Consider the following 26,446-nt stretch of genomic DNA (forward strand, 5'->3'; position numbering starts at 1 on the left):
GGTTCCAAAATACCTGCGTGATACTATTTTTTTTGAGTGAGATGAGGGGTAGAATTAAAATTCCTACACCATGATTTCTCACTAGAGCGTAGAAGAGGAGTAAAAAATCCTACCCTCCGATATATAACTAGAATGAAAATGGTATTTTACTAGAATCGACTCGGCGGTAGCAGGTTGGAGAGCCGCACTAAAAACTCGAACGGAAGGGACTTTGGTTCCTCCAGCAAGAGTGACGATGCTGATGACATCACGCCCACCATGAAGAGCAAGGGCAGTGACTCCAACTATGAGTGCGTAGAATTCTAGCCCTATTTTGAAGGTGGGTCGTGTCTTAGTTAGGTCATCTCCTTGTTGGCCACCGACACAAGGAAATGGTCGGCGCTGATGCAACATTCCTTCCGCAAGACCTCATCTCTTGATCAATCACCCCATCGTAGTGGCATATCTCCTATTGTAATCGGGTCACCCCCAATGTAACCCTGCGGGGATGCGAAGAAAAAAGTGATTGGATGCTCCTTACTAAGTATTTTTAATGTATATCATATTTGCTAAAATGGATGGCTTATTTCCCTTATATTTTGATCCTACACTTGTATATTATTGATCCCTACGCTTGCTAAAAATTCTTGCCAGTGCTCACATCTCTGCTACGAGCGCTTTAGGAATGGATCCATAGCAGCCTGACGGTGATGTCGTCGTGGGCGTAGGAACCTTGACGTCGTTGCCTTAGCTACTCTTGTTGCTGAGTAGGCTCGGAAGAACTTAAGAGCGTGAAAAATTTCTACAAGGGTCGTTCGCGTGCAGGTTTTCTTGTACAAACGTAAAAAATATTTAAGGGAGGACAACTTTCAACAAATAATTTTTTGAAAGCTTTTGTGACTTAGCTGTTTTTGTAGTTCTTCTTTCCACAATTAGATCGCCTTGAACGTGTTTAAGTGTTCGTACCGTCACTCCTCCCCCGAGAGGACTTGCATCCTGGAGAGCCTTGTGCCTTTTAAGAAAAAGAAAGAAGAAAAAACGAGGCGGTAGGAACCTTGCTGGTCGAGCAACCATTTAAACAAGCTATAGTGACCGCAACATTTCATGCATATATACATAAAATAAATATGTACTTTGACAAAGGGTTGTAGAACACTTAGCTTTACTGCCTATGCAAAGAGTCTTTCTCTGGCTTTGTACAAAGGATTACAAGCCTTCTTGGCTGACACGTACAAAGGGGGTTGCCGGGGGAGGTCCCGACAACTGTGCCTCATGAGTAGAACTTGCGAAAACGTTCCATATTCCATGAATTATGCATCGAGGTGCCATCTTCGGTCTCGAGATGGACTACGCCAGTGTCGGACTCCCGGATCTGCACCCAAGAACTCCTCATGGAACAAGATTCAAACACTGGGGGGCTTGGCTTGCGACCTGCAACACGACGAAAGACACATCAAGATGGATAATGAGTGCTATTCTCCTCACTGTAGATGATGGAGACACCCAGGTTCGGGCTGCTGGAGCGTAAAACCCTACTCCTACTTGTGTGTTTCTTTCTTGGAAAGGAAGGAGCTTGAAATGTGGTACATGGGGGATGGGGAGAGAATGGGTCGATCCCCTTACAAAGATGTCATCCTCCCTTCTTGTCATGCCCTGATCCTCCATTCCCAAAATATGAGGGGGAAACGGGTGGCCATAACGTGACAATTCAAAGGGGGACAAGGTTTTAGTCCTATCCTGACTAAAGGTGGTCTTCACCTGGTAAAGTATCCCTTGTGACGCTGTTGTGGGCTCGATGATGACCTCTGTCCTATAGAGTTGATCCATTCTAATTCTCTATCACCAAACTGGCAATCTTTTTCCTCCTGCTTTGGGAGGAGTGGCTGGCGTTGATAAGCTTCATAGCTTTGCACTTGGCTTTGTACTTCACCTGTGCACAAAATAAGAATAAGGTGTAAACAACATCAAACAGTAGACAATGATGGATCCAATAGCTTGTAAAGCAAGAATTGCCAACAAATTCCATGTACATAAATAGTAAGATTAACACTAACCAGTATGTGTACATTGAGTGTCTAAAATATTCTCACTAGGTAGGAGTTTTGGGTATATAGTATACTCATATGTGCAACTCTAACTAAATTGAACATAGAAATGAAAAGTCCTGCAAGAAGAAGTTCAATCAGAATCCATGCATGTACAATTTTGAACACCAACATAACAAATCTACCAAACCAGACCATGATCATCATGCATCAGGATTTATGAGTCATGCAAAATAGTAAAGAGATGGGGATACATGCATCATCATGCATCAGGATATGCAATTCTAGCAAAACAACAAAGAGACGAGGTTGCATGCATCAAGCATACGAGCTACAATAATAAAAGGTTTAGATGCTCAGGGAACTGAATGGACTATGCGGTGCGGCAGTCGTTGAGTAGCTAGTGATGAGGATGAGCTTGCTCCCATTGTTCCTGGATGGTAAACAAGATAATAAGATATGTCATGACAAACATCATATATAGAAGACCAAACACAGTTTCACATAGTCAGATACATCTCAATGCATTCCAATATTTATTTTGGCACAAAGAAGATCCACATGCATGCAATATGATCTACTCTACACAAGTTGGTACCTAAACACACTAGAAAAAATGAATAAACAACAAACGAAAGCGCAGGTGCTTCGGGTCAATTAATTGAACAACCAGTTCACAGCCTGAAACTAAGCAGTTGCAAGTGTAGGCATATAAAGCAGAGAACCAGGGCCCTCCTCTCAGGTGTTCGTCTCTAGTAGCAGCTTCACACTAGGTCTAATTAACGTAGCAACTAATTTTGGCATATAAAGCAAAGAAATTGGGCTATAGAAGTAGAGGAAACACTAACAGGCTACAGAAGGCTATTCTTCTTGCAAATAAACATAAGAAAAACATTAGAAGTAGAGAACAAACCGATTGGCTACAGGACTTCTATTTTATTTTTAACATGACTTGACAACAGTTGTAAATAATATGCAAGGAACGAAGGTAATCTCTATCTGCATTGGCTGGCCCTTACTTCTCTTTAGAAATACAACATTATTGAAACTGCAGTCAGCACTTGAAGTTGAATCCAAGGCGATAAATGACATGTACAAAACTTGAAGTTGTAGTCAGCACTATTAAAATGACTCCAAACAAATGCAAATGCACTATTGAAATTGCAGCCAAAACCGCACACAAACTACTAAAAGTACTCTGAATTCAGTCCAAATTTAGACTAGTTATAGTGTAGTACAAAAACTACAGTATAAGTTCAGTGTGAATGTTGTCAAAATTCAGTGTATTTATACTTCACTATTAAAACTGCAATATGCTCTTCACCAATCAGATTCTGTCAAAAATATCATAGTGCAAATTAATCTATTTTGCATCTGAAAAACTGCTTGTCATCCCGTAGATCTATTAACATCAACATGGTGGTTAAGTAGTCCTCAGTTATACATCATTTCCTACAGCAATAACTGGTAAGGAAGAAATCAAGCATCAATGGGCCGAAACATGAGGAATAATGTCACTTCTTACTAGACATAATTTATTACAGTCAATTGTAATCGGGCATCAGGTACAAAGTAATGCAACTCAATGTCAATTGGCTACATCAACACTATGGTCTATGTGTTGTCTAATTGAGTAAACCATGAAGCACTTTGACAAGAATGTGTAAGAGAAAATAACATCAAGAATTGTTGTCAAACTGAAAACTCAATAAAATCAGGTCCAAAACAAACCTCTACATATTGGACTTCAGCCAAAGGATCGGGGCTACAACTAGACAAAACCTAATCTTCAAGTTCAAACTGCACCAGCAAGGCCCAAGTTGGCCCGTGCGTCTGCCCTAGTCGACCCGGCCCTAACATTCTCGAACGTGTTCTTGCAGCCACTGCATTTTTTTTATAGAAACCAAGCTTTTAATTAATATTGCACGATGAATTGATCTCTCCAGTCTTTGGTTTGTTTGCCCATAAAGACTAAAAGTTCAAGACAGCTACCCATTATACATGTGTAACAATTTTCTAAGCATTTAAAAGAAAGTACAGAAGAAAGAAATTACACAGGCAAGAGGTGAATATTTGGTAGAAGGCCATACTTGCTTGAGGTTGATGGATGGAAGATAACCATTCACCATAATTGACAATGAAATCAGTCAAAGTTGTGGAGGCAAAATCCTCCAGCCACAGCTTCTTAGACCCAAAGCCATACATCAGCAGGCCGAAACCGCACCTCCAACAGGACAGCGCAACCATTCATTTGGGTCGATAACATCTCTAGTCCAAGCAGAAATGAAATATGTGTGGAGCCATCGCGCGCTTATCAGCATCGGAACAAGGACATACCTCAACTCGAAAAGCCAGTTGTGGTACTATTCATTGTATCTCCTCGTGAGGGCCTCCACCTCCTTCTCGTGCTTCGGGGGTATCTCAACGAGGGATGCTTGCAACACCTGCGCAGAAGCCAAATCAGCAAATCATAGCAAAAAATAAAGGGCACCCAGAAGCGAGGAGGTGGTCGGAGAGTTCGAAGGAGAGTTGGATTTCTAGACCTGCTCGTCGATGACGTTGAGGTCGGAGAGCTAGCCCGTGGCGGCGGCACCAACACACTTCTTGGCGCAGGAGGGCTCCTTCTCCTTGGCGCGGAAATAGCTCGTGGAGAAGCCTGACTGTGGTCCTCCATCCGTGTTATGGATCTGAAGCGAAGAAAATCGTAGGGAAAAAGTTAGGTCAGATGGGAGAAGAGGGTGGGGCGAACGAGGAGAGGGGCCAACCTGGGCCTCGCCGGTGTAGGATCCAGTGCCCGCTCGCCTCGCTATTCGTGGGTGTGGCAGATGCCAACCAATTTAGGGGTGTCACCTGAAACCCTGGCTAAGCAAAGGAGGTGGTGGATGACTTGAGTGTCGATTCAAGCCTGAGGGGAAGAGGCACTGACCTAGGGGATTCTCGGGGGCATTCTTTGCATCGCCACAGCTCGCCAAAACTGGCCGGCGTAGGTGGTGGGTGGAGGCATGGAGAGAGGTTCGTTGGTGAGAGGGAGAAGTCGCGCGAGAGAGAAGGGTTGTGGGGAGGGAGAGAGTGAGGGGTTGGGTGGGATCTTTTTTACTTTCTCTTTTTCTCTCCTCTTCTTTACGGTGGATGGATGGATGTGGGATGGATTAATGGATAGATGGATGGATGGATGGACGCCATGTGGGCGATCCGCGTCACAACTAATTCCACCAGTCAGAATAAAGCATATGCAAATGTATTTTGTCAATTGTATGTCTTCTCTATTTTCATATAAAAATCAATAAAGTGATCTCTTATGATACACCAGGGTTCATATTCGATTGGCAAACAATATTTTGAAATGGAGTTTTCATTTTCTTTGCACGGAAATTTCATTTTCGATTTTTCAAGTGTCCAAAATGAGCTATCTTATGAAGAACCTAGCAAATATTTGTTGCAAAACTGGACCAAATCATTTTTCTAAAATATTTGGCCATATTTAATGCACAATTTACAAAATGGTTGGGTGTCAAAAGCTACTGCAACTGCCTCGTAGTTTGCAACTACCTCTCGTGAAAAAGAAAAAAAATTCATCGATTCTGTAGGAGGCAGGTCAAATTTGAACTCTAACTGCCTCATAGTTTGCTCATGATTTTTTCTGAAAATATATTTTAGGTACAAAAGTATCTATTTAATTAGGTAAACACCAAAAGTTTTCCAATATTCAACCACTAGCTACGAAAGGTCACACCCTCCATCTTGATTGCACTTTGAAACGGGCATGAAAAATTTAAAAATAACAAAAAATTGGAAAACCTTAGCATTGTGTCATTATATGTGACCAAGTTACGAAGAAAAGTAATAAACTTGTAATTTTGCAATTATTTTAAAAAATGTTCTGAGAAATGAGCTACATGTATGAAGATTCATGGCTTTCAAGCCAAATGATCAATCTTATGGCCACATTCATGGCACAGTTTTTTCAAATGATCTCCTATTTTGCACAAGGGTGCATATTGGAATGGCGAACAACGTTTCTTAAGGAATTTTTCATTTTCTTTGGAAAAAAAGTTCATTTTTCATTTTTCAAGTGCCCCAAATGAGTATTTTTGCGAATGACCTACCGTTAACATTGGACCAAGTCATTTTTATAAAATACTAGGTCGTATTTAATGTACAATTGACCAAATGGTTGGGTGTAAAAATATTTTATCCACCCTTCGTGAAAAAGACAAATTTCCACCGACTTAGTTCGAAGCGAGTCAAATTGGAACTGCATGTGCCTTCTAGTTTGCTCTTTATTTTTTCCAAAAATATTTTTTAGGTACAAAATTATCTATTTAATCAGAGAAAGACCAATTTTTTCCAAGATTCGACCACTAGCTAGGAATGGTCATACCCGCCGTTTTGACCACATTTTGAAATGGGCATGAAAAAATAAAAAAAATGGAAAACCTTCACATTGTGTCAATATATGTGACCAACTTACGAATAAAAACAATAAACTTGTAATACATCAATTATTTCAAAAAAAGTGTTCTCAGAAATGAGCTATCACGTGTGAAGATTCATGGCTCTCATGCCAAATGATCAGTCTTATGTCCACATTCATGGAATAGTTTGCTCAAATAATCTAATATTTTGCAAAGAGGTGCATCTTGTATTGGCAAAAAATGTTTTCTAAGGAAGTTTTCATTTTCTTTTGATGAAAATTTCATTTTCTATTTTTTGAGTGTCCAAAATGAGTTTTCTGTGAAGAACCTACTATATATTTGTTGCAAAATTGGACCAAATCAATTTTCGAAAATATTAGGTCATATTTAATTTACAATTGACCAAATGGTTGGCTGTAAAAAGATTTTATCCACCTCTCGCGAAAAAGACAATTTTTTGTCGGATCAACTCGAAGCGGGTGAAATTTGAACTACAACTGCCTTCTAGTTTGCTCTTTATTTTTCCAAAAATATTTTTTAGGTACAAAAGTATATCTTTAATCATAGAAACACAAAAAAAAAATCCAAGATTCAACCACTAGCTAGGAATAGTCATACCCGCCGTTTTGACCGCATTTTGAAATAGGCTTGAAAAATTAAAAAAATCATAAATTTGGAAAACCTTCGTATTGTGTTATTATATGTTACCAAGTTATGAGGAAAAATAATAAACTTGTAATACAACAATTATTTAAAAAAGTGTCCTCACAAATGGGCTATCATGTGTGAAGATTCATGACTTTTCAAGCCAAATGATCAATCTTATGGGCACATTCATGACCTAGTTTTTTCAAACGATCTCCTATTGTGCTAATATTTTGTTTGTTTAAATGATCTAATATTTTTCAAAAGGGTGCATCTTGGAATGGTAAACAATGTTGCCTAAGGAAGTTTCATTTTCTTTGGACGAAAAATTCATTTTCTATTTTTTGAGTGCCCAAAATGAGTTTTTTTAGAAGGACCTACTATATATCAATTTTCTAAAATATTAGGTCATATTTAATATACAATTGAAAAAAAATTGGGTGTCAAAAGCTTTTATCCACCTCTTGTGAATAAGAAGAAACTCTGCCAATTTAGCACGAAGCAAGTTAAATTTGAACTGCAGCTGCCTTATATTTTGCTATTTTATTTTTCCAAAATTATTGTTAGGTACATCAGTGTCTATTTAATCACATGTACATGGTGTGGTGGTGAGATATCGAGGTTTGGACGGTGGGCGAGGTCCCCAACTCCACAGTGTGTACACTAGCATGCTAGTCGCATGGTCACCGCGTGACCGTGGCGTTGCCACGCATTTTTGGCGGACTAGGAATGTTTGGTGGGTTGTAAATTCCCTTGGTAGGTGTTAGGAAGAATAATACAATATAAGAATCTCACGAGGAGACTGAACTAAGCTTAAACATGAATTAGCACCCAAGTGTTTGATTAGTGGTGGCGAAAATGCACATGGGCAATGGACCTTGCAATTGGCTGAGGATGATCATGTACTAAGGAGACTGTCTTGAACTCTTTTTAGCTCGAATGGAGGAGCCTAGGTGCCACTTGCTTTGCAAAGTTCCACACTAGGAAGAAATATGGGTGTTGAAGTTGGGCTCAAATGAATGAATAGATTGAGCTCAAATTGAGTTGATGATGTTGATTTGGGAGGAGGAAAGCACTGTTAAAACATTATACCATTTGGACATGACAAAGTGACACTTCCTTCACAATTTGCTTCTATGGACAAAAACATCTGAAAATTATTGAGAGGAACTGGCGAATTAAAATGATCTCAACTTTGGTGGAGGTAAGTTATATAGGTAGGAACATGACGTGGTAAATTATAAGCAATAATTAAGCAATGTAAAATATAGTTGCTTCACAAACTGAAAATATGACAAGAATAAAAGATTGAATGATAAGCTTACATGTATTGTTGGATAGAGCTCAAATTTTGTGGAGAGTGATGACTTGGGAATATGAAATATTTGGAAAAATCTTAGATCATTTGGATAATCCTAGCTAGTACTTCCTTCACAAAGCTTCTCCGTTGGTAGAAACTTCGATGAGGAATATTTAATAGGAAAATTGAGATGAATATTGGCATGTGTCAATTACTTGGATATGGAAGATTGACAAACAAGTTTGCACGCAATAGGAGGGGTCTAGATAACACTTGCTTTGCAATGTGCCAATCTGGACAGAAAATAGAAATTGATGTTGGGCTCATGTAGATGATTGGATTGAGCTAGAGTTTGGAGGAGCATGATAATCTGGGCATATGAAAGAAATGTAAAAATTTCATACCATTTGGATAAATAAAAATGGTACTTCCTTCACAATGCTCTCCACTGAACAGAACATTGGTAAAAATACAGGGGGAAATTGGCTAAATTAAATGAGCTAAAATTTGGTGGATTGGGTCTATATAGTCTGTCTCATGTCCTGGTAAATTTTCATCAAATATAAAGCAATATAACATGTAGTTGCTTCCCGAACTGAAAATATTACCAAAAACAAAGATTCGATAGTGAGCTCACATAGATTGTTAGATGGGGCTTAAATTTGGTGGAGAGCTATGATTTGGGCATATTGAAGATTTAGTAAAAAATCAATTCATTAGGATATTACTCGCTAGTACTTCATTCACAAAGCTTATTGCTAAACGTAAACTTTGGAAATTTGCTGAGAAAGATTTAGCTGGAAATGGTGATAAATTATTTCATGAGGCGATGATTTGGATAGGAAAGAGTGCCCAAACTTTTTTAGGGCTTCACAAAGTGCTATTCTGAAGAGAATAGGAAATAAATATTGCTTAATTTTTTTGAACTAGGGAAGGAAGGGTTTTTACATATTTGAGTAATATATGATCCAAATAATTTATGAGAATTTTTGGGGAATTTTGGGGATGAGAGAAATGTAGGTTGCTTCACAACCTATGGCAAAAATTGACACATATGCAAAAATGGTAAGGCGACACCTAGTCATAGAAATGCACCACAATTTACAAGGCTACGACCATCTATATTGGTCATGATCAGCTAGAAATAAGGCAACAAACTAGTGTTGTGTGCTTTACGACTATTACATGTAAGGGCATTATGACCTTTCCGACCACTTGGTCGTTACGGTTTAGCATTAGGAGGCCCCCCCAAACATCTTACGACCAATTGGTCTCAAATGGTCATATATTTACGACCATTTCTTGGAGGGTCACTGCGAGAAGGTCACAAGTTGACATATTTCTTGTAGTGAGTAGCAAAGTCCCTTCTCTCTTTTTCTCTCATTATGTTTATTTATTATTAAAGTGGGCTCATTTGGCCTCCGCCATTTTTATTTCCTCATTGTTACACTGCTCTAATAATGGTGATCATCACATTTTATTTACTTACAACTCAATATCAAAACTAATAGGACGATATGACTCTCTATGAATGCCTCGGTCAGTGTACCAGGATGTGCAAACATCTAGTGTGACATGTATGAAAAATATGATGAATGGTGGATTTCCCGCAAATACTCTGTCATCTCTGTATGATTATGCAAAGCATTATGATGATGAACGCACTAGTCATGTGAAGTGATGATGGAATTTGCATGGCAATATATGTCTGAATGGCTTTGGAAATGTGATGATAGGCAGGTATGGTGGCTGTTTTGAGGAAGATATAAGAAGTGTTATGTTCAACAGAGCATGTCATGTCACAGGGTTTGGATGCACCGGTGAAAGTTGCACTGATCCTTGAGGTGAGAACGGGGGATGGAGGGTAACGAATAGGTTAGCAAATATGAGCAAACGAACGGGGGATGGAGGGTAACGAATAGTTTGCGTATGTCCATGGTGTCACATTAGTCATAGAGAAATAATATACTGATTGAATTTTTTTATTAGTTTTATGTTTTATCACAAATCAAAGTACTACTCGCATGCTCCGAGGGAGAGGGTTGGGAGGAATTAAGCATCGCGTGACACCGACTGGAAACAACACTAGGATTTCAACGAGGAATAGAAATGCTCACACATCATCACCATGTCCTTTTAATTTTTTAGATGAACAAGAAGTTTAGCATCTCTTAATATCCACACCTCTCTAAATTAATCATAATGCACTCACACCTTTTTCTTATCACCAAATTAATATCATTAACCCATAATTTCTCTATATGTGCTACATGATGGTTTTAACTATCATTCATTGAACACCTATTATTTTTGATCTAGTATTATGACCCATGCAAATTACCATCACTATTTGTTTAACTCTCAAACAAATATAAGTGAATAATGATAGCATGATCTTTCTATAAAATCTACACGCCGCCGTGCTCAAAAAGTTATAAGTGAAGCACCAGAGCAACTTCTAAGCTTAAAAGATATAAGTGAAGCACATAGAGTATTCTAACAAATTATGATGATGGTGTAACTCTCTCAAATAGGTGTGTCTAGAAAACAATGATTGCCGCAAACTAAAAGTAAAAGAAAACAAAAGCAAATGACGCTCCAAGAAAATCTCATATTATGTGATGAATAAAAATGTAGCTCCATGTGACATACCGATGGGTTGAGACGAAAAAGGGATGCCTTCCGGGGCATCCCCAAGCTTAGACGCTTGAGTCCTCCTAGAATATTACCTTGTGGTGCCTTGGGAACCCCAAGCTTAGGATTTTTCTGCACCTCATTCCTTTGTCCATCGGGATAATATCCAAAACTTGAAAACGTCAATCACATAAAACTCAACAAAACTTCGTGAGATCTGTTAGTATAAGGAACATATCAAATACTTTCAAGTACTATTACAAGTTTATTTTTATTTTATTTTAGCATAAGATACTATATTCTAACCATTTCATGGCTTATACCCCGTGATACAGTCTATAGCATGATCAAAACAAGCAAACTACGCAAGCAAAAACAGAATCTGACTAAAAGACAATTGTATGTAGTAATCTATAATGAACAAATACGTATGTAACTCCAAGATTTATGAAAATCTGGTAAGTCATGAGGAATTTGTATAGAAATCCCGTGTAAAACTTTAACTTAAAAATAAATTCGAGTAAAATCAGAGAAATTTTGCACTGGACGTCAACATTTTTATTTTTGCACCGTATCAATTCTACCGATCTAGCTTAAAAATAAATTCGAGTAAAATCAGAGAAATTTTGCACTGGACGTCAACATTTTTATTTTTGCACCGTATCAATTCTACCGATCATACAAATCATCCCAAAGGCTTTACTTGGAACAAACACTAGCTAAAAAATACAAACATGATCATTATAGAGTCAATAATCATCTTATCACAAACCAATAGAAAGTAAAAGACAAAAATAAAATCATTACTGGATTGCCTCCCAACAAATGCTATTGTTTTACCCCCCTAGCTAGGCATATTGCAAAGTTTCAAGTGTTGTCACCTTTGACACTCCACCCATAAGTGGCTCTCATGATTGATTCATAAGGTGGTATAATTCTATTTCTAGGTAAGTGTTCCATTCCTTTATTTAATGTAAATTGGAACCTAAAGTTTCCCTCTTACATGTTAATGATTGCACCTATAGTTCGTAGGAAGGGTCATCCAAGTAAAATTGGACAAGTAGGATTGCAATCAATATTAAGCACAATTAAATCTACATGCACGTAATCTTTATTTGCAATTATCATCACATCATTTATTGCACCTAAGGGTTTCTTAATGGTAGAATCCACAAGATGCAATTTTAGGGAACACTCTTCAATATTAGTGAGACCAAGCACATCACGTAAAGATTTAGGTATAGTTGAAGCACCAATGTCACACAAAGCATTCCATTCATATTTATTTATCTTAATTGTTTTAGTATGTTCCCACTCATCATCCAACTTTCTAGTTATAGAAACTTCAAGCTCAAGTTTCTCATCATAAGCTTTTACCATAGCTTCTAACATATGTTGAGTAAAAGCTTTGTTTTGTTTATAAGCATCGGGTGAGCTAACAATTGATTGCAACAAGGAAATACATTGAACTAAATACCAATTATCATAATTAAAATCCTTGTAATCTAAGATAGTGGGCACATCACTAGCTAATGTTTTGACCTCTCCGAACCCACTTTTTGAGTTTTAGCATAAAGATCATCACCCTCCGAGAAAATGGGACGCTCCTTAACTAGAGTTGACTCATCTCCAGCCCCTTTATCATTAATATTGAGAGAATTAAACAAAGATTCAATAGGATAAGTACCAATTGTTTTAAGATCTTCATCGTGATTCGTAATGGGGAAATATTCTGGTTTAGCGGCCATCCTCTTTACTAGAGTGGTTTTCTTATCGGAGATTTTACCTAACAACTCTTCAATGTGAGCAAATTGTGATTGGAGGTCTCACACTTATTTAGTAATTTCATCAAGTTGTTTACTAATAGCATGTAACAAAGTTGAATGTTCCTTTGCTTTAGAAGAAAAGAATTTATTGCGCTCATATTGCGAACTCATGAAGTTTTCATAGAATCTTCCATGTATCACATTATTTGGTAGTAAGAGATAGTGTAGAATCTATCTTGAGACAGGGTGACCGAGAAAGCAAAGTAACTAGCAAGACAAGTAAACTAGAGAGCGAAGATGCAAACTAGTGACAAGCTAAGCAAGCTAAGGTAAATACTTTTGTATTTTTTTATTATACAAACTATATATACTAGCAAATAGAAAGGAGGACAAGTGAATGAAAATTTGTGCGGAGTTACATGGTAGTTGGTGATGATACTTCCCTATAATGCTGCCAGAAATCCTTCCTGATACTTGTGATCTGCGTTGGGTTTTCCGTGAAGAGGAACAGGTTATCGCATGACAATGTTGGTAAGTATTTCTCTTAGTTATGAAACCATGGATTATCGAACCAATAGGAATATCAACCACAAGTATCTTCAGCGACTACACACAAAAGAACAAACAACTTACACCCATTGCGGGCAACAGGGTTGTCTATCCCCTTGAACTTGTTATTTGAATGTGACTCAGGTGTGTAGATAATTGTACATAGAAAAATTAAAATCAAGTAAATGGCAGCAAGGTATTGAAGGTTTTGTAAATATGTTGTGAATAATACCACGGGGCCATAGTTTTCCCTAATGGCATATCTCACGAAAAATAGCATACGGTGGGTAAACAAATTACTGTTGCGCAATTGACAGAAAAGCGAATATTATGCGATATTGACGGTAATGATCAAGTGTATATAGACATAAATTCCATAAACTAATAGGCGAACTCCTGCCGGCACCTATTACTATTACACCACTCATCGACAGCTATCCATCACGCATCTAGATTATTTAGTAAAACAAAGTAATGCATGGAGAACGATGACATGATGTACACAAAGTAAACTCAAGCAATATGAATAAACCCTATTGTTTTATCCTTAGTAGCAGCAACACAAAGACACATCTTGTCTCCTACTGTCACTAGGATATAGAAATTACCCAGGTTGAACCTACTACAATGCACCTCTGTCATCGAAGAAATATCAATCTAGTTGACCAAACTATTTCTATAGATCGGAGAGGATCACGAATCTATCATATTCATGCACATACGAATCATATTTGTATTCACACAAGACTCAAATATTTCTCATGAATAATTTGAACATAAACCCACAGTTCATCGGTCCCAACAAATGCAATGCACAAAAGTAATTACATCATGTGGATCAAAGCGAAGATGCGGTGATAATTGTATTGAAGATCAACAAATAGATAGATTGTCATCTAGGTACTAGCTATGGACCCGTAGGTCTATGGTCAACTACTATTACAGCATCATGAGGGCAGCAAGGTTCATGAAGATGACTATCATAATCGTTTCCCCCTACGGCAGGGTGCCAGCATGGAGCTCCAGATGTCCTCCCATCAGAACAAAGACTTGCGGCTGCATAAAAACTGTCTGAGGACTGCTTTTGGGTTTTTAGCTTAATGGAGAATGTATAAGGTGGAGAACCGAGTCGGGAGGGCCTTGAGGGGCCCACAAGCCAATAGGGCGCCACCAAGCCGCTCTAGGTTGGTTTGTGGGTCCTTCATGTGGCCACAGCCTTCTTCCAATGCTTGTTAGTCTTCTTATGGTCCTAAAAAAATATCCAAAAAGTTTCAGGTCAACTGGACTTTGTTTGGTATAGTAAACTTGAAAAGTGAAAAACATGCAGAAAATAGCAACTGAAAATATGCAATTGTCAATATGTTAGAGTTCAAAAATAATATAAATTGGTAAATATGTGCTTGGGCAGCTTGTCGAAAGTTCTTGTCTTGAGGCCCGGCAACACTTCAGCGTTTGCCCTCTCTACTTGGCAGCTGCTCCTGGGGTGGGAAACTGAAGAAAACAATGCTTGGCTCCAATTGTGCCATTATCGATGATGATCCTGTTGGGCACACCGAAATGACAAACTATTCCTTTGACAAACTTGACTGTTCCTTGCAATATTATCTTCCTTATCGGCTCCACTTCAGCCCACTTGGTAAACTTGTCGACTACAACGAACCAGAACTCAAAGCCCCCGATAGCATGAAGGAAAGGGCCGAGTATCTTGAACCCCTAGGAGAGTTGTGTGGTGTGAAGGGTTGTGCTAGTTGATGTATATGCTTCGCATGGAATTGGCATGCTTCACACGTGGTTACCACGATGAAGGTATCTTGAAGGGCTGTCGACCAGTCAAATCCTTGACGAAACACCTTATCGACAAGCGCATGGGATCCAATGTGGGATCTGCATATCCCTTCATGGATCTCCACCAACAGCTTTCATACATCTTCCTGTAAAATTCACTTAAGTTTGACCCCATTTGGCCTCCTCTTGCACAAAGTGTTGTTCACGAATTGGTACATACTTAATTGTCGGGCTACTTTTTCAGCTTGCTCTTGTTTCTTGGGGAGATCTCCTATCAGGAGGTATTGGATGATCTACTACGCCCATGCCGAAGCTTGTGGCTCGACGACAAGGACCCAATGCATTACTTCCGCCGCCAGAGTGCTAGCTTCCACGGCAAGGACCATCGGGTGTGCCGGGGCTTGCTATTCACCAGCAGGCGTTTTGTCGCTTCCGACAACCTTCTTCATGGCCACTGATGGATGTGCCTGGAAATAGTCAGGACAGTCGAAAGTTCTTTTCTTAGCTTGCTATGCTGATGGCATGACCGATGGTAGAGTCAATCGGAGTACAAAAGTGCCTGGGTCCACAGGCAACTTCTGAACTTCTTGCTTCGACAGGTCATCAACAATACTATTTTCCGTGCGAGGGGTGTGCTCCACTTGTAGACTATCAAAGTGCTCTCCCAACTTCCTCACCTCATCTATGAATGCTTCCATCACACGGCTCTGGTATTTTTTTACTTGACGGACAACAAGTTGTGAGTATCGTCGGACTATAAATTTTCTGATACCATGGTCAATTGCTATCCGTAGACTAGCAAGTAATCGTTCATACTCAGTTGTGTTGTTTTTGATACCTCTCGGGGAAAATGCACGTCGACCATATACTTCGGCACCGATGCCTTGTAGAGAAAATGGCCCATCAAAGTACATGGTCCATATATGTGGTGCTTTCTTGCCTTGGAGGATTGTTTCTGGAATTTCTCGTCTTGCATTGGTGTCCATTGGGACATGAACTCCACCAAGGCTCTTCTTTGTATGTTGTCGTGCTTTCAAAACTTAGGTCAAATCTATCCATCTACAACACCCAGTTGACAACCCTGCTGGTTAATTCTGTATTTGTCAAGATGAGTTGCTACACAAAGCGAGTGATGGGATTGATATGATGTGCTTGGAAGTAGTGGCATGGATTCCGAGAAACAACTAGAAGGCTAAAAATTACTTTTTGTACTCCAGAGAACCTTGACCTAGCCCCCTTGCAAGAGAGAGCTGACAAAGTAGACTTGTCATCGCACCACCTTCTTCTTTGCACAACCCGTTGTTCCGCTCCTTGCGATGTACTTGTGTTGTTTGCTCTTTGGCTTGCGAGAGTTGAATTTGGCTTGGTTTAGGCACAACTAGTATTGGTTTTGAGGACATGTATTTCTTCAAATCTTGCAGCACTGCCTCCGCTTTCAGTGTCCTTTCATTGGACCTGCCTTTTTCAGGATTTTTAAAAAGGTAGGGTGCATTTCCGAGATTTGGAAATGAACCTGTTGAGGGCGACAAAGCATCCCGCCTAGTGATGTGTGTCCTTGATGCGCTTTGGTGCCTCCAACTGCACGATTACCTCAATCTTTGTGGGGTTAGATTTGATCCCATGTTGTGACACATAGAACCTGAGGATCTTGTCGGGTGGTACTCCAAACAAGCACTTCTTATGGTTATGCTTCAAGTTAATCTTTCACAGGTTTCCAAAGGTTTCTTCTAAGACTTGAATCAGCGAGGCATTGTTCATGGTTTCAATACTACGTCGTCCATATATGCCTCCACATTTTTGTGCAGCTGTGGCTCAAAACAAATGTGGACGGCCTTTGAAAATGTTGTACTAGCACTCTTCAACTAGAAAGTCACACGCTTTAAGCAGTACGTGCCACATGGAGAAATGAATGTGGTTTTCTCTTCATCTTCCTTGGTCGTGTAAATTTTATGGTAGCCAGAATAAGCGTCAAGGAACGACAACAAGTCACAGTTGGTAGTTTAATCCCCTATTTGATCGATGCATGGCAAGGGGAAAGCGTCTTTCGGACAAGCTTTATTGATATCAGTGAAGTCAATGCAAATCCTCCACTTCTCGCTTGGTTTCCGCACTACCACTAGATTTTCTAGCCACATGGGGTGGATCAAATCTGTGATTAGATCCGTTGCTTCAACTTTCTTGATTTCTTTGTTAATGAACTCCTGCCACTCTAGGGCTTGCTTTTGGACCTTGTACTTGATGGGGCGTCCATCTGGATAAATGAAAAGGTGGTTCTCAATCACCAACCTTGGATCACTGGGGATGTCAGATGGCTCGCATGCAAACACATATGGTGATGGTCAATGGTGGCACTTATGGTGAAAGTTCCACCCTTCTTGTCCTCCCGTGCAGCCAGTTGCTTCTTCTTGGGGATGGTCACCTTGTTTTCTTGCTCATCGCGGCAGAGGTCTTTGGTAAGTCGTTGATGTGCTTGTTGCGCTCTACGGTGCACTTCCCTAGGACTTTGGTCGGCAGGAGTAGGTGCCTTGTCGGTAAATCCTGCCAGTGCCTCCAGCTAGAGCTTATCGATGCACAAGACTGCATTTTTGTTGTCGGCATGGACGTTGATGGCGCTCATCGTTCCTAGCAAGTTTGGTGTATTCTAGGTGTTGTGAGACGCCGCCATGGACTTCGCTAGTGTCGATCAACCCAAGATTCCATTGTAAGGTAGTGACATATTCGCAACATAGAAAAAAACCCTCTCTATTCTAATGTTGACCTCGCTGCCGAATATTGAGGGATCGATAGAAGATGTGTCTAGAGGGGGTGTGAATAAACTACTTGTCAAGATAAAATTTCTAGCCTAACCAAATTTCAAGGAAGGCAGAAATCTAGCAGTTATAACAAGTCAAGTACACCCTACACATGCAGTTCTAAAGTATAACAATGGAATGTAAAACATGCAAGTGTAATGTAGAGTAAGCTAGGGAGATCAAACGCATGAGATTGACATGCTGATTTTTGGCATGGTTCCGATAGGTGGCGCTATCATACGTCAATGTTGGTGGAGACTGCAACCCAAGGAAGGTAACGGTTGCGAGAGTCCACGGAGGGCTCCATCCACGGAGAGTCCACAAAGAAGTGGCCCTGTCTATTCCACCATGGTTTCCGTCCACGGAGGACCAATCTTACTCACGGTAGATCTTGACAAAGTAGGCGATCTCCTTACCCTTACAAACATCTTGGTTCAACTACACAATACGATGTAGGAGGCTCCCAAGCGACACCTAAGCAATGTAGGAGGCACCACCCTCCAAAAGGTAATAGATGTGGTAGATCAATGAACTCCTTGATCTTGTGCTTCTAAAGATAGTCTCCTCAACACAAAATCACTCTCTCACAGAATATGCATGGGTAAGAGAGGTTGATTTGGTGGAAAGCAGTTTGGGGAGGCAAGAGATCAAGTTTCAAATGTTTGGATTGGAATATCTTGGTATCAACACATGATTAGGTGGTTCTCTCTCAGAAAATGGATATGGCAATGAAGTGTGTGTTCTGAATGATTCTCCCACGAATGAGAGATGGGTGAAGGGGCATATATAGGCAGCAACCAAAACCCAACTGTTACATACCAAGTTGCAAACTTGGTGACACCAAAGTTGAAAACTCGGTGGTACCGATTAGCACAAAGGTGTGAACTTTTGAATCTCGGTGAGACTGTTATGTGAGACTCGGTGGCACAGAAATGGTGGCTAACGGCCAGATGGCCAAACTCGGTAGCACCGACACTCAAACTCAGAAATTCCGATTTTTTGTATAGAGGCACCCGAAAGTTGGTCACCCAAACTCGGTAGCACCGATATGGATTCCGTTGCACCAATTTGGTGGCAGTGGCTAGGGTTTCTGTCTGAGGTCAAACTCGGTGGGTCCACAATATGAAAGTTGTTGGCACCGAAATTGTGTATGTGGATTTTGATAGAACGGTTATGTGGGAAAAATGACTAAGTATTTTGGTGGCTAACTTTGAGCACTTTGAGCAATCGGTTCATTTAACTACCTCACCCCTTTTAATAGTATTGGCTTTCCTATGGACTCAGAAGTGATTTCTCACAGATATAAAATGAAGAGTCTTCTATCTTGAAGCTTGAGCCAATATTATTCCTTTCTTGCATCATGGGGCATCTCCACATAAACCATTAGCGAAAGCTCTCCATGGAGTATTGCTGAAATATGTAGGTAAAAGTGTTAGTCGAAGAGACGATGCATGTTGTCATGAATTATCAAAATCACCTAGGTAGCATATGTGCTTTCAAAATCCCTCCTTTTGGTCATTGATGAAAACATACAATCAAAGCTTCAAAGAAAGATAATCATAAGAATATGACAACTTTGAAAGAAATATGACTAGTGCAAGCTCCCCCTAAATGTGTGCAATTACTTTAAAGGATAATTGCTTTGGATTGCATGGTCACACACATGGTAGAAGGACAAGACATGTCATATACATCTTGGCTATATGCATCAAACATGTGTGAATGAAGGCCTTCCATGTTCAAAACTCCCTCTTGCAAACAATATGTGCAAGAAACAAGACATTATCATGAACAAGGATTTGATGCATATACTTACCTTGAGGATCATGAGCATTTTAGCAGTAGGAGTACAAATGGGAAAACAAATGCTAGAAAACATAAGGGTACTTCATTGTAAACATGTAAAGAGGTTCAAAAATACCAAGATATTGAGGATATATTTCAAATAGAATTTGATGAGAGATATGTCTCCAAAAGAAATAAGAACTTTCTCCCCTAAGAATGAATATGTAGGATTAACTCTCCCCCCTGAATCGTAGTATGTAAATATTGGTAGTAGGTAGGGAAAGACACGTTCAGTCAAGAGATAGTAAAGATAACTGAAACAATTTTATCTCTCTCCCCCTTAATATGTGAGGTTTGATACATCTGCCATAGGTAGATCTCCCCTTAGGTAGACTTTCCTTAGGAACGGATATCTCCCCTTAGAGAAATTTCTCCTTCTTTAAGTAAGCTTGGTAGAGGCGGAGGGTCCCAATCTTTCAATGAGAAGGTGTCTATCGATTTGCTTGAGATGACTTTGACGATCCGACTACAAACGTGCACGGTGTTGCGCCTTAGGAATCTCTAAACCAATCTCCAAGAGGTTATTGACCACGCCGGAGCACGATCAACCTGACCATGAAGGTCTATTCCTGCAAGCAATCGAAGAACAAGCAAGAATATGATATTGCAATCTGAATATTGTGAATATAGATGAAGTATTGATAAGGGTTGGGATCCAAAAGTGGTCTTAGTCTGGTCGTTGGACAAACGAAGTACACGAAGTTGCAATGGCTAACTTTTAACTAAAAAAATCCCAAGCAAAAAAGCTACTTGGTTGATCTACTTATATAGGAGCAAGGGGTGACGGCCAAGGAGGTGGGAGGACATCCCAAGGCAGCCTAAAACTAACCCAAGGTCGTACAAGGCCTATGGTCCCAAGTGGAGGTGGTGCAACACCTTTAGACTTGTAGTTTGACTCGGATTCTGGTGCAACATCATATTGTTTGGTGAGTCCAAGTGGGTCTGAAAGCACATAAAATCAACTTTGCAGCCCAAAATTAATCACGCAATTTGGAGTCTGGATGAAAAAGTTGAAGCCGTTTTGGTGCAGGTATGTCCGTGTAGTCCGAATCTGAGTCGAGAACGTGAAAGACTTGGACTCTATCTTCTCTTGGGCGAAAAGTGACGTGAGAGAACTTATTGAACAACAACTAATTATTTCCTTTGAAATGAGAGGCCCTCTTGAATATCATACAACCATTTTCTCTTCCCTTGTCATCACACGTGATTCATACAAGTGTTCGACCATTCTGCATTTAGGCATAAAATAAAAACAGGTGAAGTATTTTTGTTCTGGATAACATAAATAAATTGTTGCATGAGTTATATCATAAATCACCTCAAATAAATACGCATATGCAATGATTGTTATAATATCAAAGGTAGTCGTGTCCTCATCATCCTCCCCTTTTTGAAAATAAAGACATCCTCGGCGTTGCTTAATCTGAAATTTTGCTAACAAAAGAGACAAGGTGTACATGTTGTATATATATATGTCATCCATTTTTACTTCCCTTGGTTTTTGCACATATAACACATGTATACATGAGTAACTTTGATATGTTATGAAATATAAAACGAAAATATTATCAAAAGAAGTAGAAAGCATGAAATATTGCAACTCAACTTGCACATATGAGTGAAGTCCTTATTCATATCAAAAGATTGACAATGTTCATCATTAAACCATCCTAACATTGGTGAATACACCTTCATTGTTTCAAATTTACATGCTACAACATGCTTAAATAAACAAACATGCAACAAGTCATTTGACATAGAATCACCACCATGATTAGAGGTCATATCAAAATAATTAAACAGTGGCACAATTGTTTCAAAAAATATTTGATGCAAATTTGATTTATTCTCTAATTGACATGGTTCTTTTTCATCAACAATTAATTCAATCGTTTCACTCAACATTGTTGATATTGTACTTAGTTGATCACATGGCAAAGTCAAATCATGAATATAGTCCTCCAAAATAGGTTGTGTGACCAAAGTAATTGGTACCTCATCACATGCTACATTGCAATTGACAAGGCAATCATCATACTCATGTGGAAGTGGAAGATAAGTACCTTTGTCATTACCTCTTATGATCAACTCAGATGATGTAGCCACTCTCGATGGTAACGTGTCACATGGTGAAGGTGATATAACCCTCACAACAATTGATGTGGTTGTCATCGTACGCCCAGTAGTTGAAGGAATAACCATAATAACTTTTGGAATAAGCACCTTGCACTCTTTCTCCTTGTGGGCAAGACGTCGTTTTATTTTCTCTTCAGCTTTTCAAGAAAGAGGAAACAAATGATCCATAGGATAACACTTTTCATGAATTAGTATCTCCCAGATATCATGGTTTAATCCTCCCCAAAATCTATCCGTAAAATCTTCTTCACTTTCTACTAATGAGGAATGCAACAAGGTTGTTTGTAAATCATCATAATATTTTGTTACGTTGTCACTACCTTGTTTTAAATGTTGTAACCTTTTAATCATGTCACGAGTATAATAAGCAGGAACGAATGTAGTACTCATGGCAAGTTTCAAATCATCCCAAGTAGTAGGTATATAATCAGGGTGTAACCGACAATATACACTCCACCAAACTTAAGCATAGCCGGTGAAAGAACCAACCGGGACCGTAACTTTCTTATGTTCAACAAAATTATGGGAAGAAAATATATCATTTATTTCAAATTCCCATTCAATATATAAAGCTGGTCTAAAACGACCATTAAATGATGGTATAGAAACATTAACCTGATCGTGCACATTTGGATCTCTATGCATCTCTCGTAACGGTTGTTTTGGTGGCACGTCTCCCACAATCGAAGAAGCCCATGGATTGACAACTCTGGATACTAATCAAAATCCAAAAATATTGTTCCTATGAACTACTGGGAAGTGGTGGTGGTGGTGGTGTGTCACAAATCCGTCAAGCCAATCTCAGATATGCAATTTTGAATAAACGCTCAACGACGGTACTGTGCTGGTCCTAAGCTAGACAGTACTAGAGATGCGAGCTTAGAACACTAACGGAGTCACGTCAAAGCATAACTAACAGCAATGGATGATATGAAGTAGCTCTGGATAGGAAGATATAAGTGAAGATCACAATGACAGTAAAGATAGTGATGATAAATGAACCCCAAGCAGGATAAATCAAAACTATCTCTAGAACTTCGATCTTGAAAATATGATGTCAAATTTCTGATATTTTTTCTCAAAAATGCTACTGACTCAAGCTTTCGAAAGCACAAATAATCAGCAACTACTTCCCTCTGTTCTCAGCAGCCCGAAGGATTTTTCTAGTCTCAAAGTCCTATTAGAACTCCCGCGCTTTCTCCTCCGATCCGAAATAATAAAGAACCCTCTAATTATTTTTAGAAATTAAAGTAAGCATGCTATTCTCAATTCCAAGATCGTATGAGGACTCAAAAAACTCGGAAACAGACCTAAAAAATATTGACAAATTGTGTTCCTGACGTTCGGAGGCAAGAAGTCCTATCTACAAGCCGATTTGGAGGTGACAATAATGAACTAGCTTGATCAACTATTCAGATACAGCTCGTCGATAGCTCAAATTTGAGTACTCGTGGAGTCAAAACGGACTTCTTATGAGGAAGATACACCAGTTTTACTGAATAGTGCACAAAAGAGTTTTCAATCCGAATTCTCGTACGGGATTGACTATAGATATATCCGAAATTTGTATAGTTTTTTTCTCTTCTGTCTTTTTTTCTCTCACTTTTTTACTTTTTCTCCCTATTTTCTCTAACTTTTTTTCTATTTTTTCCTCTCACTTTTTTTTCTCTTCTCTTGAACAACCAATTAAGATGCAGATTGGATCAAGCACAGATGTGAATGACCTCAAGTATGATAATGACAATAAACAATTGGAGAACATGGTAATATTGATGAATGGTGGTGGGCGACAACGAAAGAGATGACAGCGGCGTGCTGGTGGTATATGGTACTAGCGATGAAGATGGTAAGGCGGCGGCGTGACAACTTGTGAACAGAGCTCGAAACTCTAAAAGACTAGATGCTAAGACCAGCAACTTGACACGACGATGCATCCGATAATTCAACTATGCAAGCACTAAAAATGAAATTGCAAAGACTTAGACTGGCTTGGAAAAAGGATGACTAGATCTAACACTTTTTTGTTGTTTTTTGTTAGGTAATAGGTTATAAAAATAAATCTAATCTAGGGATAACAGGAAATTTTCGCCAAGCAACGTGAAAACTGATACCAGTTGGTAGAGGCGGAGGGTCCCGATCTTTCGATGAGAAGGTGTCTGTCGATTGTTGGAGACGACTTTGACGATCCGACTACAAACGTGCACGACGTTGTGCCTTAGCAATCGCTAAACCAATCTCCAAGAGGTTATTGACTACGCCGGAGCACGATCAACGTGACCACGAAGGTCTATTGCTGCAAGCAATTGAAGAACAAGCAAGAATATGATATTGCAATTTGAATATTGCGAATATAGATGAAGTATTGATAAGGTTGGGGATCCAAAAGAGGTCTTAGTCTGGTCGTTGGACACAAACGCAGTATACGAAGTTACTATAGCTAACTTTTAACTAAACAAATCCCAAGCAAAAATTTACTAGGTTGATATACTTATATAGGAGCAAGGGGTAATGGCCAAGGAGGTGGGAGGACATCCCATGGCAGCCTAAAACTAACCCTAGGTCGTACAAGGCCTATGGGCCCAAGTGGAGGTGGTGCAACACCTTAGGACTTGTTGTTTGACTCGGATTCTGGTGCAACGTCATATTGTTTGGTCGATAAATCTATGCTCCTGATGAATTTCAAGGTGATTCCAATTGCGCCTGAAAGCACATAAAATCTACTTTGCAGCCCAAAATGAATCATGCAATTTGGTGTCCGGATGAAAACGTTGAAGCCGTTTTGGTGAAGGTATGTCCGTGCAGTCCGAATCTGAGTCCGGAACGTGAAATACTTGGACTCTATATTCTCTTGGGATAAAAGTGACGTGGGAGAACTTCTTGAACAACAAATAATTAATTCCTTTGACATGATAGGACCTCTTTAATATCATACTACAATTTCCTCTTCCCTTGTCATCACACTTGATTCATACAAGTGTTCGGCCATTCTGCATTTAGGCATAAAATAAAAACGGCTGAAGTATTTTTGTTCCGGATAATGTAAATAAATTATTGCATGAGTTTTATCAAAAATCACCTCAAATAAATATGCATATGCAATGATTGTGATAATATCAAAGGTAGTAATGTCCTCACCACTCTTTAAGTAAGCTTATTGATGATATTTCTCCCTTATAATTAGGTTCGTTGGAAACTTTTATATTTCTCCCCTTTTGGAATTAATTGCCAAAAAGATCAGAGGGTAAGGGCTCATTGAGAGAAAGGGATCCTTGATACTTCTTTCTTGATAAGGGTTCCTTGAATTTGACTTTTCTCCCCCTTGATACTTGGTAAGGGTACATTGAAATTTCTCCCCCTTAGTTATGAATTAGAGTTCCTTGAACAATCTCCTCCTACAATAGGGATCCTGTATAATTCTCCCTCTTATAGTATATGGGATCATTGAGGTTTTCTCCCCCTAGAGAATTTGTCTCCCCCTAGAAAAAAATGCTATGTCTGACTTCGTTTTCTAAAAGATTCAGTAAAAACATATAGGGCAATGAAACAAGGGATCATTGATACTCTTTCTCCCCTAAGGAAAATGGCCAAAAAATAGAAGAAAGTCAAAGGCAATGAAAATATCAGAGACACAAAGGCAAAGTAGTTTGGTAGAACCGAGAATGAGAATTGGGCCTCACGGAGAAATCAGTTGGATCGAGTTTCCCTGATCGGTGAAAACGGGTTGCAAAGAAAATCAACTCCTTAACGGAAAAAGAACGTAGATTTTTCACAAAACTTTTAAAGAAAATAAAAATATGTAAAGATTGAAAGTGAATAAGATACCAAATGTAAAAGATACCAACTTAGAAGGAAAAGAAGAGAGAACAGATTTTTTTTAAATATACATACATATAGATGAGAGTTGAATGGTTTGAATGAAATTTGCAATGAAAAATGTGAACCATATAACAAACTCCATCTAGATGTGGGGCGGTGACTATGTCACCTATATTAGAGTATTTGACTTGAGGAGTGAAGCAAGATTTCTTGATCATAGGTCATACTCATCGTTTATCACAAAAATGGGGTTACCATTTTTCGATTAAGCTTTTTAGTGTCTTCATATCACTTGTGTTGCTTTACCTCATGAGTTGATGTAAAGCTTTATCAAGAATATGAGTACATACCTTCGAATGATGTTGATGACATGGCATGTAGGTAAACTTGTTGTGGATGCTCAAAGTTGATGAAGATCATCTTGAGTTGGGAGCTATCCATGTCGTTTTGGTTCATTTTTCACCTACAATGGTTAGTCATGCAAGGAAGATCATAATATATCGAAATGACATGAGTGAAATTCAATATCATAGAATTGTCAAGGATATGATTTTGTTGTATTATTCCTCCATCTCTGAAGAAAAGGTTGTTGATACTTGGCCATGTCAAGGTTGCTTTTGATGTGAGTTGATTGCAATCTTGTGGATTATATTTCTTCTAAGTTCCTACAAAAGGGTTAGATGCAATACAAGGGAGCATAGTTTCCAAGATATAAAATAGTCATATCAATGGCATCATG

General features: G+C 39.1%; 1 pseudogene; it reads right to left on the reverse strand.

Moving 5' to 3' along the window:
* Positions 1-1,807: 1,807 nt before the first annotated feature.
* LOC123396483 overlaps positions 1,808-26,446 on the reverse strand; it is a 32,808-nt pseudogene continuing 8,169 nt past the window's right edge.

Source organism: Hordeum vulgare, chromosome 5H (assembly GCF_904849725.1).
Source record: "Hordeum vulgare subsp. vulgare chromosome 5H, MorexV3_pseudomolecules_assembly, whole genome shotgun sequence".
In the NCBI taxonomy this organism is placed as follows: domain Eukaryota; kingdom Viridiplantae; phylum Streptophyta; class Magnoliopsida; order Poales; family Poaceae; genus Hordeum; species Hordeum vulgare.